Raw genomic sequence first — 18655 nt, 5'->3', positions numbered from 1 at the left:
ACATTCACCAGCTGTGGGATATTTACATGAGACAAGGCACGACGTCAACAGCTGGACTCCACATGTTTTCTTGACTCTTAGTTTTTGCTTTTATTTACACACCTCTCCTATTATTCAGTAATAAAATAATGGGGCTGCTCAAGTTCTGTTCCTGGCCCTTCTTCTTAGGCAATGATGTTCATATCTCAAAAAGTTAAAATCTCCCAAGCTTTCCTTCCAAGACACATCAATCCAACTGACTAGTTCCCTTCATCTTGATTTTCCCGAAGGCTTTCCATAGCAAACGTCCTTGGAGTCAGGCTAAAGGGACTGCTCACTATGTGCTTGCCCACGCTTGGAAACCCTGGTTCTCTCCCGTGTTCTCCGCACTGCAGATGTTGCTCTTCCTGTTAGACAGCTGGAGATCTGGGCGCAATCTTCACAGTGTCCACCACTAATTCATGACAAATAGTATTAGTCTCTTTTGGGCGACTGACCAAGTTCTGTGACTGATCCACCCCCACACATCCATGCTGCTTCCCTTTCCACCACCTCTTCCCTTAGTCTCAGCTCACGCCAGAAATACCCTTCGAGTTAGATCAGCCGGAATGACAGCAAGAACTTGATGGGGCTACTGGAGAAGGGGTTCAGTCATTAAGAGAATTGACTGTTCTTCCAGAGGACCTGAGTTCGGTTCCCAGCACCCACATTGGGCAGCTTACAAGCACCAGTAACTCTCAAAGGCTTTTCATTTCAAACATGTGCCGCCCTCTTCTGGCCTTCACCGGTACTGCCATCATTCTTGCTGTCATTCCGGCTGATCTAACTCGAAGGGTATTTCTGGCGTGAGCTGAGACTAAGGGAAGAGGTGGTGGAAAGGGAAGCAGCATATACCCCCATACACACACACACACACACACACACACACACACACACACACACACACACACACCTGTGATTAAAAAGAAAATGTCTGAAAAACAATTAGAAAAGTCGATAGAATTACCAAGGTGAATGATTTGAGAACTGGGTATTAAAGGAATTTCGACTAGGGTTAATGAAGCCCTGGATCACTGAAAGACTAAGTGTGATTTAGCATGGCCAGGAGATGGCAGCTGCGGGCAAATGTGGACCTCTCAGGGAAGGGGCTGGGGAAACACATACTGACCCTCGTTCATATCCCAGTCAGTTTAGGCAATCAACCCTTCACTCCCGCCCCACTGTCTCCCGTTAACTAACTAAACTGGGGCAGAAGAGACCCTGTTGACAGTCTCCAGGGCCCAGACCTGCAGGGAAATTTTGAACTATATAGACTCAAAGCAAAATAAAATAACCATCTACAACCAACTAAAAGCTATCAACCACAAAATTTGAGCTCTGGGAGCAGAGCTTCCACCTGGACTGCTGAGCAATGCCTGCAACACGAACGACTCACATTAACAGACCGGCTGCAATTAAGGCGTCTCCGTCAGGGCTCCCGTGGCTGTGATGAAACACCTTGATCCAAAGTTACCTGGAGAAGAAAGGGCTCATTAGGCTCACACTTCCACACCACTGTCCATCACTGAAGGAAATCAGGACAGGGACTCAAACAGGGCAGGAATCTGGGGGCAGGAACTGATACAGAGGCCGTGGAGGGGTGCTGCTTACTGGCTTGCTCCTCATGGTTTGCTCAGACTGCTTTTTATAGCACCCAGGACCACAGGTCCAGGGGTGGCACCACCCACAGAGGGATGGGCCCTCCCACATTAGTTAAGAAAATTCCCTCCAGACTCCACAGTCTGGTTTTATGGAGGCAATTTCTCAGTTGAGATTCTTTCCTCACAGACGACCTTAGCTTATGTCAAGTGGACAGAAGGCTACCCAGCACATACGGGTCCTGCTTGCTTGTACCAGCACCATTAAAACCCTGCTTGACTACAGCCGATCCCTCCTCATGTCTGTCCTAGTCAACCCAGTCCGGAATGGTGACTTCTTACGAAGCCTGCCTTTACCGTTAGGCCTTGCTCCTCTACCTTGCTCCTTTGTCTCTTAGGTAGCTGCTCTTCTTGTGTTCCAGTGAAGGGGAAGTTTCTTTGTTGTTTCTCTTTTTGAACCTGTTAGGCGGATGCTGTCATTCTCCATTTTAAAACCACAAAGAATATTCATGAAAACAAAAGCTATCACAGAAAACGTTAGCACTGAAACACAGCGAGTTGTTCGGATCAAATTGACACACTCCTAAAGAAGCATGAAACAGATGTTTTATAAATATGTCAGCTATTCAGATTGTGAAAGTCTCATGGGAAATGACTGTGTTTCCTATATATAGAATATTTAGAATGCTTTTAAGACTGCTATTTCTAGAAAGTTGGCAGATTAGCCATCTTGAAAATCTCCCCTGTGACACCTAAAAGTGCTGCCTATGGTAACACAAACAACTTTAAAAGAGCGAAGTCTCACAGTGAGACACTGTAAACCCACAGGCTCACAGGAAAAAAAAGGGAGAAGGCCTGAGTGAGGGCAGCACCCACAGGCTGCCTGCCTAGTGGTGCCAGAGGTTGTAGAGGTTTGGATGACTGTGGAGGGGCCCTGAGATCAGATGATGGGTTCTCATGGTGAGCAACTGGAAGTGGGGCCCCCATGTAAAGCCCAGACCTGCCAAAGTCAGCATTTCTCCCTTTTTCTTCTAAAAGAATGCTATGTAAAGTTATTTTGAACGTACAAGCTAACATTGCATATTGTTTTCAGACATAAAATATAATACCTTTAGGGAAGAAATGAGTGCAATGGAGTAAGATATACCTAGGGCACAATATCTAATTTCTTAAAGTATATAATTAGGTTTTCAATATTGTGTTTGGTATTTGTGAAAAAGTTTTTAATGAAAATCTATAAGAAGAAAGAATGAATCTACAAATAGCATATATGGTATACATATAGAACTTATGAAGGATGCATGCAGAAATAAAGAATAAAGCAAATCATAGAAAGTTTAATACAGCGAAATGCTCCATATGATTTAGAATACATAAGGCGTTGCTATATTGGCTAGTTTTAAAATCAACTGGATACAAACTAGAATTATCTGAGAAGAGGAAACCTCAATTGAGAAGATGCTCCTATCAGATTGCCTATAGGCAACTCTGTGGGCATTTGCATGATTAATGATTGATGTGGGCAGGTCTATCTCACGTGGGGAGTGCTGTACTGGACAGATGGTTCTGATGTATTTAAGAAAGGAAACTGAGCAAGCCAGTCAGCAGTACCCTCCATGGCCTCTGCTTCTGCTCCTGACCTGATTCTCTTCAACGACAGTCTACAAGCAGTGGGATGAAATAAACATTCCTCAGAAGTTAACTTGGACTCTGGGCTTTATTACAGCAATAGGAAGCAACCAAGACAACTGCTATCGACTCTTAAAGTAGTTGCACATAATCCACTTATAAAGAAATACAGCTAAATACTAGAGCAACATAATGGTTTACATTGGAGGGAAGGCAGGGAAGACACTAGGGAGGGATGCATTAACTCAGTCTCATATTGCTAGCAGCATATTGGCTCTTAGGTTAGGCGGTGCTACAAGCAGAATGGTTACATTACTCTTTATTCCCTTTTTAACTGATTTAATTTATTTTTGAGATTATAATATAATTATATCATTTCCCTCTTCCTTTTCCTTCCTCCAAACTCTCCCATATAACTCTCTTTTCTCTCATTCAAATTTATGGCCTCCTTTTTTTGTTAATTATTAGATGCATATATAATGTATACACATACATATTCCTAAATATAACCTGCTTGGTCTGTATAATGTAACTTGTATACATGATTTCAGGGTTGGACATTTTGTATTAGGTAATTGATTAGTGTACTCTTCTCTGGGGGAAGACTATTTTCCCACTCTGAGTATTTTTGGGTTGATTGTCATTCTTTGTGTAGGGTTGAAGCCTTGTGGGTTTCCCTTGATAGTTTTAGCACGTCTATTGTTTTTCTCCTTGTTTAGTTCATGTTTATAAGTCATGTCGGTCAGACTTTATGAGTGTAGCTTCTGATATTCCTAGGAGATACAGTCTCACAGCAGGCTTCTCTGGTTCTTACATTCTTTCAACTCCTTCTGTAATGTTCCCTGGGTCAAGGTTGTTTTCCAGATGTATCTATTGGGATTGGGCTCTACAACTCTGCAATTTGATTAGTTTTTTTTTTATGGTTTCTGTCTGTTCCAAAGGAAGTTTCCTTGATGAGGAAGTTCTTAGTTACTTTCTTATTGTTGTGACAACATGCCATAAATAAGGCAATTTATAAAGAAAGCATTTAATTATTAAGCTCACCACTCCAGAGGATTAGAGTCCATGGCCATCATGGTAGAAAGCATGGCAGCAGGCAGAAAGACATGGCACTGAAGCAATAGCTGAGATCTTAAATCTAATACACAGGAATGAGGCAGAGAGAGAGAGAGAGAGAGAGAGAGAGAGAGAGAGAGAGAGAGAGAGAGAGAGAGAGCAAGCGAGCTAACTGGGAATGGCGTGGGCTGTTGAAACCTCAAAGTTGATATCCACTGACATACTTCCTACAGCTAATCCTTCCCAAACAGTTCTACAAACTGGGGACCAAGAAAGTATTCAAGTATATGAGCCTGTGGGGCCATCCATTCTCATTCAAACCACCACAAAGGGTCAGATATAAAAACACTTATCTGTGGGTATAAGGACAAATATTTTGAAATTAATTAAGGATTATTGTGATTTGGTAGAATGGTGGTTGTAGGTCCTCTTCCAAGATCCATGAATTCACTAGGCCTGGGTAATTGACTAGGTTTCCAGTACCATTGTATCCCTCTTTATGAGTGAATCCTAAGTTCAACTGCAGAGTTGTTGGTTACCACCAAGGTACATGTGCCACTACTGTACCCTTAGAAGTTATCATTCTATGCTGGTAGTTGTTGTGATTTATAAGCATCATAGCTTGATAGTAATATTGGTTGCTTCCCTCCTTTGAAAGCTTACATGACATCTTCTGGTTTCCAGAAAGTTAGTCCTCAAAGAGGAGCATTTAAGTCAGTTCCATTTCAGAGGCCTCTGAACCTGTGCATGAAGTGTATGGTGTCTTTAGCAATATGGACTTCTCTTTCACCTATGGGGACAAATCAAAGGCAATATCAATAGTCTGTAATATCTTGGGAAGTCCCTTGAACAACATTGCTAAAAATTCAAACGATGCTTTCTCATGTCTTGTGGTTGGGATGGCCTTTGGCTCTTGGAGGGAGCGTTGTCAGGCAAGGTAAGTGTGGTGGCTTGAATAAAAAATGGCTTCAAATGGAGTGGCACTATTAGGAGGTGTGGCCTTGTTGGAGGAAGCGTGTCACTGTGGAGGCGGGCTTTGAGGTCTTATATATGTTCGAGCCACGCCCAGTGTCTGAGACGACTTCCTGTTGCCTGTAAGTCAGGATGTAGAACACTCAGCTCCTTCTCCAGCACCATGTCAGCCTGCATGCCGCCATGTTGCAATATAATGGTAATGGATTGAACCTATGAACTATTAGCGAGTCACCACAATTAAATGTTTTCCTTTATAAGAGTTGCTATGGTCATGGTGTCTCTTCACAGCGATAGAAACCCTAAGACAATAAGAAAGTTTCATTTAAATTGTTTATGTATATTTATATATAGACTTACACATATTTCAGGTTTTTTCCTTAGGTGGATTGTTAATAGTATGATTCCTTACAACTTTTTCAGGCATCCTTATTTTACTCTCCTCCCACCTTCTCTATATAACTTTCTCCCACACCATAATTAGAGGCCCCAGTTCCCCCAAACAAATCACTTTGCCCTGCTATTCCTCCCTCTGTGACCCTCTAACCCCCTACTCTGGCAATGGTCCCTTTTGACTTTCTTGGTTTCTGCATTTACTCCAGCGTTTGTACTCACATTTAGAGCCCTAGAGCTGGAAGCCTCAGGTGACAGAGAACGAGCAATACTCCATTTTTCTGGGTCTGGGTTACTTCACTCATTATGATCTTTTCTGGTTCCACCCATTGACCTGCGAGTTCATGATGCTTTACACATGAGTACTATTCTACAGTGCACACGTACCACATTTCCATTATCCGTTCATCAGTTCAAGGGCACTGAGGTTGTTTCCATCTCCTAACTGTTGTGAATAGAGCAACACTGAACATGACTGATGAAGCATCTATAGCAAAAGATGTGGAATTCTTTGGGCATGCGCTACGGAAAGGCTGATTGTACAGTGGATTTCTTTTTTGCTTTTTGAGAATTGTCCACACCGGTCTCCACAGTGACTTTACCAGTTTGCACTCCTGCTAACAATGAATAACTGTTTCCTCTCTTCCACATGGTTTCCAACATTTGCTGTTGGTTGTTTTGTTGACCTTTGCCATGCTGACTGGGTAAGATGAAATCTCAAAGTTGTTTGATTTGCATTTCTCTAATTGCTTAGGATGACGAACATTTAAAAAAATATTTCAGTCATTTTTTTCATCTTCTGTGATTTCTCTCTTCAGGTACCAGGTCCATTTTTGAATGAATATTATTATTATTATTATTATTATTATTACTATTATTATTTTCTTGAGCTCTTTATGTATTTTGGATATTGATCCTCTGTCAGTCAGATGTCAACTTATGTCAACTTGTCACAAGCTGAAGTCACTAGAGGGGAGGAAACCTCAATTGAAAAAAATACTTCCATAAGATCTGGCTGTAGGCAAGTCTTATAGTGCATTTTCTTTTTTTAAAATATTTATTTATTTATTTATTATGTATACAATATTCTGTTTGTGTGTCTGCCTGCAGGCCAGAAGAGGGCACCAGACCCCATTACAGATGGTTGTGAGCCACCATGTGGTTGCTGGGAATTGAACTCAGAACCTTTGGAAGTGTAGGCAATGCTCTTAACCTCTGAGCCATCTCTCCAGCCCCAGGGCATTTTATTAATTAGTGATTGATGGAGGTCCAAGCCCATTTTGGGTGACATCATCCCTGGGTTATAAGAAAGCAGGCTGAGCAAGCAATGAAGAGCCAGCCAGTAAGCAATACCCCTCCATGGTTTCTACATCAGCTTCTGCCTCCGGGTTCCTGCCCAGTTTGAGTTCCTGTTCTGGCTTCTTTGATGATGAACAGTGCTGTGTAAGCGTGAGCTAAACAAACCCTTTTCTTCCCAACTTTCTTCAGGCCACAGTGTTTCTTCACAGCTAGAGTGACCCTAACTAAGAGAAGTTGGCACCGGGACAGTGGCGTGTTGCTGTGACAGACCTGACCATGTGGTTTTGGGGAGGACTGTGGAAGGACTTACGAACTTTGGGCAAGAAAAGCTATCGAGTGTTCAGTGTTTGGTGAGCTTGGAAGATAAGAATATTGAGGGCAATATAGACAGCGGAGGCCTGGCTTGTGAAATTTCAGAGGGAAGTTTAAAGACTCGTTCGAGGCCATTTATTACTGTGAATTAAGATCCTGTGGTTCTGGCCAACTGGGATTGAAGAATCAGATGCAGTTAACAAGACCCCAGAATTACTAAAGCGAAACCTTGGCTGGAATACTTGACGCTGGTTGGCTGAAGCTGAGAAGTCAGTGGTGATTAAGAGGCCAGCATTGTTGCGGTGAAATTTTCTGGGAAGTGTTTTCTGAGAATTGACACACAGAAGCTGTGTTCCCAAGGCAGTCAAGACTGTACCTTGAACTGGCAGCCAAACGTGGTAGGGTAAATGTCACCCAGGAGGTACTGATTTTGAAATCATGAAGGGGTCATGGAGATCAGCTGATGCTGGGCACTGGGAGAGGCCAGGAGAGGCCATTGGTGAAGGTGCAGCCTCAGTGGTAGGTGAAGGCCTAGGATTGAAGGGGTCACGCAGAGAAGTTGGGCCTTGCACCATGAAGAGAAACTCGCTCACAAGAGGCTATTGGTGAAAGCGCAGCCCAGTTTTCAAAAGACCCTATCATTTTAGAGATGCCAGGGCCATGAGATGGCCACCAAGAATAGCAGCAGCCTTGGAGTGGAGGAGCCTGCTGGAGTTTAGAAGAAAGCTGTGCACGCTGCAGAGGGTGGAGCCAGAGCAGTGATCCAAGCTTGAAGGCATAAATCACAAACAATCCCACACCAGTTTGGAATTATGATTAATAGAATGGTTATTTATTTAAAGGGGAAAAACTTACAGATCACCGTCCCAGACAACAGCCCTCTGTGTAATCAGGAAAGGAGCCTAGTTGCCGGAAGCGGATCTGGAAGCCAGAGAGCAAGTGGAGGGCAGTTGCTGCTTTTTTTTAAAAGGAGAGACCACGCCTCAATGGGCTGGTATCTCAGCAGCTATTGGCTGAAGGAGCGGAAGGAGCTGCAGCAACACTAGCTCTTCAGAGGAGTCCAGGAGATGGTGAGTGAATCCCAGCCATGGGACATTGAACTATTCATATTGTCAGGGTCTGGCTTTGCTTTGTTCAGATTGTGACTGCGCCCTGGGTCTAATTTTGATTTTGATTTTTAGAAGTACCCGCGACTGAAATACTTTGAGTTTTTAAAAGAGATTTGGATATTTTAAAAGAGATTATATATTTTAAAGTGAATGAAGTTTTTAATGTGTTTGAATTTGTAAGGACTATGGGACTTTTCAAGTTATTTATGTTTTGTGATATTAATATTAAGGTGACATCTGGCGAGTAAATGAGACAGAAAAGGTTCTAATTAAAACGCGAAGTGTTTGCATGTCAAGACGACAAGGAATCCGTCGTGTTGGCTCGTCTTATGTCAACTTGACACCAGCCAGAGTCATCAGAGAGAAGGGAGCCTCAACTGAGAAAATGCCTCTGTAACATTGGGCTTAGGCAAGTTTATAGGACATTTTCTTACTAGTGATCAATGCAGGACGACCCAACCCATGGTGGGGGGTGCTATTCCTGGGCTGGTAGTACTGGGTTCTATAAGAAAGCAGGCTGAGCAAGCCAGGGGACCCTAAGCAGTAAGCAGCACCCTCCATGGCCTCTGCATCAGCTCCTGCCTCCCTTTCCTACCCTGCTTGAGTTGCTGTCCTGACTTCCTTTGATGATGAACTGTGATGTGGAAGCGTAAGCTGAATAAAACCTTTCCTTCCCAAGTTGCTTTGGTCACCACAGCAATGATAACCCTAACCTAGACAGATGTACAGCTGGCCAAGATTTTCTCCGATTTTGTGGACTTCTTCTTTTCCCAGTTGATGGTTTCTTTTGCTCTGCTGATGACTTTTAGTTTTAAGAAGTCCCACTAGTCAATCATTGGCTTTAATTCTTGGGCAAATGGACTCCGATTCTGAAAGCCTTTTGCTACCCCAATATCATGTAGTAGGTACTGCCTATGTTTTCTTCTAGAAGTTTCAGGGCTTACGTTTAGGTCTTTGATCCATTTGGGGTTTGTTGTTGTGCAAGGTGACAGATACCGGGGTCTAATTTCATTTTTCTGTGTGAGAACACCCAGTTTTCCCAACAGCATTTGTTGAAGATGCTCTCTTTTCTATGGTTTGTTCCTGGCATCTTTGTCATCCATTAATTGACTGCTTGGGTCTTCCACTTTGTTCCATTGGTCTGCATGTCTGTTTATGTGACAGGACAGTACCACATTGTGTTTATATTTATACTATGACTTCGTAATATATCATAAGATCTAGAATAGTAAGCCCTCCATCGTGGCTCCCCCACCCCACCTTTTACTGAAAATAGACTTTTTAAAATCACGTACTGTATTCTGATTACAGTTCCCCTCCCTCTACTCCTCGCAGTTCCTCTCTACCTCTCCTCCCATCCATATCCACCCCATTTTTTGTCTCTCACTAGAAAATAAAGAGACTCCTGAGAGGTAATAATAAATAAAATATAAGAAAGCAAAACAAAAACTAATACATCAGAAATGGGCAAAACAGAAGGAAAGAGCCCAAGAGAAGGCACAAGAACAAGAGACTCACACACTCAGGAGTCCCATAAAAACACTAAACCATAAGCAATAATATGAAATAAAATATGTATATTTTATATTTATATGTATATTACATAATTATATATAGTATGCCATATATTTGTATATGACAAGGACTTATAGGGTAAAAAGAAAGAGAAAAAAATAAATAAAATAAAAACAAAAAATAAGATAAAATGTAAGAGAAAAGTCCTGACATGATATTATGAGACAAGAAACCTCCATCAGTGCCATCGAATTTGTCTTCTGTTGGCCATCTACTGCTGGGCTTGCAGTCTATACTTGAGAGTAGCTGGTTTTCCCAGGAAGATTCCCTTGGAGAAAATTAAAATTTCATTTCCCTGCACTGTTATTTTTCTCAGGATTGTTTTTGTTATTGGGAGTCTTTTATGGCTCTATATGACTTCTAGAATATATTTTTCTATTTTTGGGAGGAATGAGATAGGGATTTTGGTGGACTGCATTGCATCTGTAAATAACTTTTGGTAAAATGGTCATTTTCACAGTATTGATTCTAGCAATCCAGCAGCATGGGATTTCTTTCCATTTTCTAGTTCTTTCTCATCTCTTTCTTCAACCGTTAAAATTTTCCATCGCAGAGGTCCTTTATTTCCTTGGTGAGGTTTATTCCTAGATGTTTTATTTTCTTTAAGGCTATTGTGAAGGGGCATGTGCCCATGATTCCCTCTTCTGTGTGCTTGTTGGTAATGGAGAGAAAAACTCTTGATTTGTGCAGATTCATTCTATATCCTGCCATATCGCTGTGTGTTCTGTTGTTGTTGTTGACTCTAAAGTTCTCTGAGAGAATTTTTGGGATCTCCAATATCATAACATCTGCCAATAGGGACTGTCTGACTTCTTTCCCTGTTTGTTTCCTTTAATTTCCCTCTCTTGTCTTATTGCTCCAGCTAGTTCTCTGAGCACATGTTAAACTGCAGTGGGGATCATGAATATCCCTGTTCCCTCCCTGACTTCAGAAGAATTGCATCAAGCTTTTCATTTAGGATGACGTTGATTGGCTATGGCTTTTATTATGTGGATGTGCATTCCCTCTAGTCCTACATTCTCTAGGATTTTTATCAAGTCATGTTGGATTGTGACAAAGGCTTCTGCATCTATTGAGATCATTACTTGATTTTTTTGTCTTTAAGGCCATATATGTGGTTTATTACATTTATTGGCTTGCATATGTTGAATGATTCCTGTACTTCAAGAATGAAGTCAACTTAGTTATGGTATGTAATATTTTTCAGTATGTCTGTATTCTATTTGCAAGTATTTTATTGTTTATTTTTGAGTCTGTGATCATTGGGGGGTACTGGCCTGTGGTTTTGTGGTCTTGGCTTGGGTTAGACACTGGAGTGATAATGACTTCATAGGAGGAGTTTGGGGTACTCCTTCTGTTTCTATTTTTAGGACAGTTTAAGGATTGACTGCTTTTGTGGGAATCCTAACAGGGAGATTTTAAGTTTTCTCACCACAAAAATATTAAATATGTAATAATGGACATATTAAATTGATTAAGTCAATCCAGAGTACATTTATATATCAAACCTTCACAGTATATTTTGGTATTGTTAAAATATAGTTTTTGTTTGTCAATTTTTTTAAAAAAAGGGATTCACTGGAAATCATCTTTGAAAGTCTGATAGGCATCAGAATTCTACCAGACTTTTTAAATATATTTTTATGGGTTATTTAACTTTATTTTATGTGCATTGGTGTGAAGGTGTCAGATCCCCTGCAACTGGATCTTCAGACAGTTGTGAGCTGCCATGTGGGTGTTGGGAATTGAACCTGGATCCTCTGGAAGAGCAGTCAGTACTCTTAACCACTGAGCCATCTCTCCAGCCCCCTCTACCAGACTTTTTTTTCCTTTTTTTTAATATGGTTTTTTTTTTATATTTAAAAATTTCCATCTCCTCCCCCTTCCCTCCCCTCCCCTCCACCCATACCCCCCCCTCCCTCTCCAGGCCAAGGAACCATCGGGGTTCCCTACTCTATGTTAAGACCAAGGTCCTCCCAACTCCCCTCAGGTCCAGGAAGGTGATCAGCCAAGCTGAGAAGGCTCCCACAGAGCCCGTCCATGCAGAAGAATCAAAGCCCAGCGCCATTGTCCTTGGTTTCTCAGTCAGCCTCCACCGTCAGCCACATTCAGAGAGTCCGGTTTGGTCTCATGTTCCATCAGTCCCATTCCAACTGGAGTTGGCGATCTCCCGTTAGTTCTGTCCCACCGTCTCCATGGGTGAACGCACCCCTCACGGCCCTGACTTTCTTTCTCATGTTCTCCCTCCTTCTGCTCCTCATCAGGACCTTGGGAGCTCAGTCCGGTGCTCCAATGTGGGGCTCAGTCATTTTCTTCATCTATCGCCAGGTGGAGGTTCTATGATGTTATGCAAGAAATTCATCAGTATGGCTATAGGATCTGGCCTTTTCAGGCTCCCTCTCCTCAGCTGCCCAAGGAACTAGCTGGGGGCGTCTCCCTGGAAACCTGGGAACCCCTCTAGGGTCAAGTCTCTTGACAACCCTCAGATGGCTCCCTTAATTAAGATATATGCTTCCCTGCTCCCATATCCACCCTTCCTGTATCCCAAGCATCCCATTCCTCCGAGCTCCCCCCATTCTCCCCTTCACGCTTTTCTCTCCCCATCTTCCCTTGGCCCCGTCTCGCCCCACCCTCAAGTTCCCAATTTTTGCCCGGCGATCGTGTCTACTTCCAATATCCAGGAGGATTACTAAATGTTTTTCTTTGGGTTCACCTTCTTATTATCTTCTCAAGGATCCCGAATTATAGGCTCGATGTCCTTTAATTATGGCTAGAAACTGATTATGAGTGAGTACATCCCATGTTCATCTTTTTGGGTTCTACCAGACTTTTTAAATACAGTTTACAGCCAATCCCTGTTAAACTGCATTTTTTTTCTTATTTTGTCTTTCGTTTTTAAGCTGGATGCCTTTTATTACTGTTTGAGTCTTATTTGTAATGTATCTATTTAGGTTGTTGGCTTCTTCTTGGTTTAATTTTGGTGGTTTGGCTAAATGTAGAAATCCATCCATTCTTTTAGGTTTTTCAGCTTAATTGAGCACAGGCTTTAAAATATTCTCTCCCTCCTAATAGTTGGAATTTCTTTGTCATGTTTCTTTGTTCATTTCTAATTCTGTTAATTTGGGTCCTCTCTTCTTTCTTTCGGTCAGCTGGCCATGAGTCTGACAGACTTGCTTCCCTTCTTAAAGAACCAGCTGTTAGGTTCACTGATTCTCTGTATTGTTGCTTTGTTTCTGTTTCATTGATTTCTACTCTGATTTTTATTACCGCTTTCTTTTGACTGCACTTGTATTTGGTCTTGATTTTCAGATTTTTGAGTTGTATCTGAAGACATTTAATTGTGCTGTTTTTCCCTAAATTTTAATGTAGGTACTTAGAGCTATAAATTTCCCTCATAGGACTGCTTGCATTATGTCCCAGAGGGTTTGATAAGTTTTCATTTAGTTCTGATTTTTTAAAATTTTGTTTTTTTAATTCTTTTTGGACTAACTCATCATTCAGCTAGGAATCATTTAATCTCTGTGAGTCTGTATATCTTTGTGATCAGAGGGAACACAAGGAATGATTTCGATCTTTTTGCATTTGGGAAGATTTGATCTGTGTCCCAGGATGTGGTCTGTTTTACAAAAGTGTGTTGCTGAATAGGTATTTAGGTGGAATATTCTGTATCTATCTGTTAAGTCCTTTTGATACAAGATGTCAATTATTGAGAGGAACAACTCTGATGATCCCCTGTTTTTGTACAAATGACCTGTCTATTGGAGAACTTCAACTATTAAAGACATCTATGATTAATGTACTGATGTTAATCTGTGTCTTTAAATCCAGTAGTACATTTTTTAATGAACTTCAGTGCCTCAGAATTTGGAATTTGGAACTTTAGGTTAACTGTGCTCTGATTAGAATGAAGTGTCCCCCTTTATCTCATCTGATTAGTTTTAAGTTGAAGTCGATTTTGTGGATATTAGAATAGAGATGCCTTCTTGCTTTCTGGTCCCATTTGATTAGAATACTTTTATACACCTTTTTACTCTAAGCAACTGACTTTCTTTAAAATTAAGATGTGTTTCTTATAGACAACAGACAATGGATTTTGTTTTCTGTCCCATTCAGTCAGCCTAAGTCTTTTCATTGGAGAATTAAAGCCATTGGATACTTGAAGTTATTATTGAAATGTGTGTGTTCATTATAGTCATCATGTTATTGATTTTCTTTGTTTTTTGTGTTCTCTTTGGTATTTTCAATTTTAATGATTATAGTTTTATATTTCTTTCCATGGTTTTTGTCCCTGCTCATTCATCTCTTCAGCTGGAAATATTGCCTTCTTTATTCTTTAGGTTTGCTTTACTGGGTACAAGCTCTTGTAGGCTACTTATATTGTAGAAATGTTTTATTTCTCATTCAATTATGGCAAATAGTTTTGCTGAGTATATAAGTCTAGGCTGGCCTTCATAGTCTTTTAGTACTTGAAATATATTGTTCCAGGCCCTTCTGGCTTTCAGTATTTCCATTGAGAAATTAGATGTTTTCTTGAGGCGTGAGTTTTCTTTTGTATGTGACTTGGATTTTTCTCTCACAGCTTTCATTTCATAAATACATTTTCATTACATTTATATACTTAAAATTATGATGTTTTAACTATCATGTGCCATGGGGGTTTTCTTTCCTGGCTTGTTTATTGGGTGTTCTGTGTGCTTGTTGGTGTAAGGGTGTGCCTTTCCTTGATTTGGGGAAGTTTGCTTCTCTGATCTTATTGAAAAGCTGGTCTAGTCCATTGACCTGTGACTCTTTTTCCTCACCTACGCCTATAATTCAAACATTTGGTTTTTTTCATGGTGTCCCACATTTTCTGTATGTTCTTTTTCTTTGTTTATTTTTATCATATTCTGGGTTGACTTGGTATAAATCGTCTGTAAGGTTTTCTTTCGACTTTTCTGCTTAAATATTGGGTTTTTCAATTACAACATCATTTCAGCTAGACTTCTCTTCAATATTTCTGTCTCCTCATTGAATTTCATTCTTAAGCTCTGGATTCTCCTCTTCATTTCTATTGGCCTGTATTGGCTTTTTTTGGGGGGGGGGAGGATCACACAGGTATTTAGTCTCCTTTAGTTCTTCCTCCTCACTTTAACTGAGCTGCTTCTTTGTGTCGTGTCTTTGAGTTCTTTGATGGAGTTAATGAATGTTCTCTTCCATTCTATATCCCAGGTTTCATCTGGGCCTTCTCATTGGTAAACATTCCTACAGGACTGGTAGGCTTGGGAGAGAAAATACTAGCCTGATCTTTTATTTTGTTTATGTTTGTGATGATATCTCGATATGTGGACTACTTTTGTGAGTCCCAGGTCTGATATGGACAGAGCAGACTGGGTTAGAAGGGAGTATGAGCTAGTAATTTGGGTCTAGAAGTTGGAAATGGCTTGGGTACAATGAAGTCAGGTGAGCAGAGAGGATTGGGCTGCTGTATCGGATGTGTCTCCTGGTCCAGTCCTGGAGTTTGGAACTAGATTTGCCTCAGTAGAAGGCTAGATGTGGTGTGGGAAGAGGCTATGGGTTGTGGAGTAGGTAGGGTGGGTCTTACAGAAACCTAGAGACTGGTTTCTGAGCAGGGAGGTGTGGCCAGGCTTGGCTAGGGCACTGACTGTGGGACCTAGCCTTGTGCTGTTGTGCTGTGGGGAAGGGCAGGAATGGGAAGCGTCAAGGAGAGTCCCTGACTATGTTCACTGGAGAAGGATGTGGGAGATCTGGCTAGGGAGACAGATCGAATACCAGAAGTGATCTGAGAAGTCAGTATTCTCCGTTTCCTTTCTAATAGAACTTCTGTAAATTAAAAATACATGCTAATATTACATGTTATTTAGGTCTAGAGGGTGGCCTCATGCCTAAAATCCCCTCTCATATGCACATTCGCACACACGTACACACACACACACATACCCCAGTGCAACAAGGCAACAATTTATTCTATGAATAATTTCTAAAGGGAACCCACTATCTTCTAGGCCTTGTTTTGTGCGTGGAGAACACAAAATTAATCAAAACAGACTGAACTATTTTCTAGCATATCATATTTAAGCAATATCAAGAAATTTTCTATTTCATAGGAAAGTTTGCTACAATTTTTCTCTTATTTGTCTGTTAATAGAGCTGATTGGGAGCTGGTAGAGGATTCTAGAATGCTTGCTGGGACTCTTTTCTGAAAATGCTCTACGTCTTCAAGCTAGCTTAGAATTCATGAACCCCTGCTGTACCTGCGTCTGTTAAAGTGAATCTTTCTCACTAGCTCACACACACCCTGGTTAGAATTACCAGAGGAAGGAAAATTGGGCTGTAGCTGAACTGAATATTTGATGGCACCCTCATTCATGGGTGAGCCTGATAGGATATTCTTGATATTACTGAAGCTTAAACCGAATGTACAGAGAACCTCTAAGAACCAGCTGCTAGTGGTACACCTGGGAGCCACCATCTGTCCACTTCGCTCTTAAGTGTCGAGAATGGTTTCGTTGCGTGTTACCTTGTTGACAGTTCCAACCCTCTCTTTCAAAGAGGGAAGGAAGTAGAATCATGGTTTCTTAGAAGTATAGCTATTCAACTATTGCTAATAGGTCAACCAACAATGTTTAAAACACTTTAAATTCATTAAGTTCAATTCATTAAGTTCAAAACCATTAAGTTCAATTCGTTAAGTTCAAAATCTGTGGGTTTCACTTGGCCAGGGCTCTGCAAGGCAACTCTTGTGCCTCCTGGAACACTGACTTGGCCAGCTAATGGGCACAATATTCAAGTAGCAATCAGCCAGTGGCCATTCAGGTTGGGGTCACTCATATGTCTGGTGTCATTCATGGGGAGGCTCATGCCTGCGCCCTTTCCCTGTCCTGTGATTTCAGGGCTTCTCTACACGCATCACCAAAGACTAAATGATCTTTTTCTGTGGTGGCTTGGAATTCTAACATCGTGACTTTCTCACTGTAGAAAATGGAAGGGACTAACTATTCTCTGCAGTCCTTGACCCGGGTAATGGCTCGCTGTCTCTCTCATAATATTCTCTCAGCTGCAACCCTCAGGGAACCACCCAGATTCAGAGAGAGTGGACCTGGGTTCACAGATACACACATAAGCGGAAGGACAATGGATTTTTGACAGTCTAGCTTGTCACATCATTCCATCCCCTACCTTGTGTGGTGAGGCTGAAGAGTTACTGATACTCTGGGTGAGACATGAGCTATTATAATATATTATAACACTATTGTAACAGAACTCCCGCAGAGAGTATCACATGACTTCCTCAAGCCAGTAAATAAACATCTTTTATACCCAGATAGGGCTCCAGTAACAGACCCCAGAAAGAATTTCACCCAGGTCTGCCTTGGTGAGTCAATGGATTTATCAAATTAGCTTTCAAGAAAGTGGATAGGCACACAGGCACACAGGAGACTCAAGGGCAGCCACATCATAGACCAGCCCACCCCAGCATTGGTGATGACTCAGAAGCTACATTCCCGGAGCTTCCTGTCCAACTTACAGAAACCTTCACCAAAGAATCTACTGTTGCTGTTCCCAGCAATTGTCTGCTGCTCACATGACCTTAGGGAAGGCCCTTGCGAGTCTTACAGCTTTCTTCAGTTTCCCTGTGTGCCTATGCGACAGGATGGAAAGTGCCTAGAATATCAAAGTGTCTCTTGTGGTGGCTTGAATCAGAGGAAATCCAGATACCGGAATGTTGAAAACAGCAGTCTCCCATACAGCTGGGACTCTAACTTCAGCACTTTAAAGTTAGGAACTTGAGCCAGAATGTCATTCCTTCACACGCTGACCTCATTCCAGACAGTCAGTGTTTACTGAGTACCCGCTATGTGGTAGTTATTACCATATGCAGGGGATAGCCGTGTCTGGTGGCAAAAGTCTATAATCCAAGCTTTTCAGGAGACTGAGGCAGGAGGATCTCAGGTTCAAGGCCTGTATTCAAGGACAGCCTGGACAATTTAGTGAAACCCTAAAAAGTAGAGAGTTAAGGATATAAATCGGGGTAGAATGCTTGCCTGAAATGTGGAAGACCCTAGGTTCAATCCCAGGGTGGTGGTTTGAATGAGATTGGACCCAATGGGCTCATATATCTGAACACTTGGTCCCCGTCTGTTGAACGATTTGGGAAGGATTAGGAGCTGTGGCCTTGTTGGAGGAAGTATTAGTTCTCTGTCTTGTGCTTGTCCATCAAGATGTACGCTCTCAGTTACTGCCCCGGTGCAATGCCTGCCTGCCTGCTGCTAGGATCCAGGCCACGATGCTCTCAAAGTGTAAGCGGAAATGAAATGTTTTCTTTTATAAACTGCCTTGGTCACGGTGTTTTGTACAGCAATCGAAAAGTAGCTAAAACACCTGCCATCACGACCGTGTTCATTTTAAGAGTCTAAGAATGTTTTAGATGTATTTACTTTATGCACATGACTGTTTTGCCTGCATGGTGTATGCATACCACGTACATGCCTGATGCCCATGGGGGACAGAAGAAAACACAGGTTTCCTAGAGCTGGAGTTACAGGGGATTGTGAGTCAACAGGCAGACGCTCTGCAAGAACAAGTGATTTCTGGGTATTGTGAGCAGGCAGGAATGGGAGGGGGGAAGGCAGGAGGTGGGAAGGGGGCAGTTCTGCAGAGAGAAGCCTGAGTGTCACTGGGGCAAGGTTAGACAGA

This window comes from Arvicola amphibius, chromosome 8 (genome assembly GCF_903992535.2).
Source record: "Arvicola amphibius chromosome 8, mArvAmp1.2, whole genome shotgun sequence".
NCBI classification, from domain to species: Eukaryota; Metazoa; Chordata; class Mammalia; order Rodentia; family Cricetidae; genus Arvicola; species Arvicola amphibius.
This window is presented reverse-complemented; position numbering follows the sequence as displayed.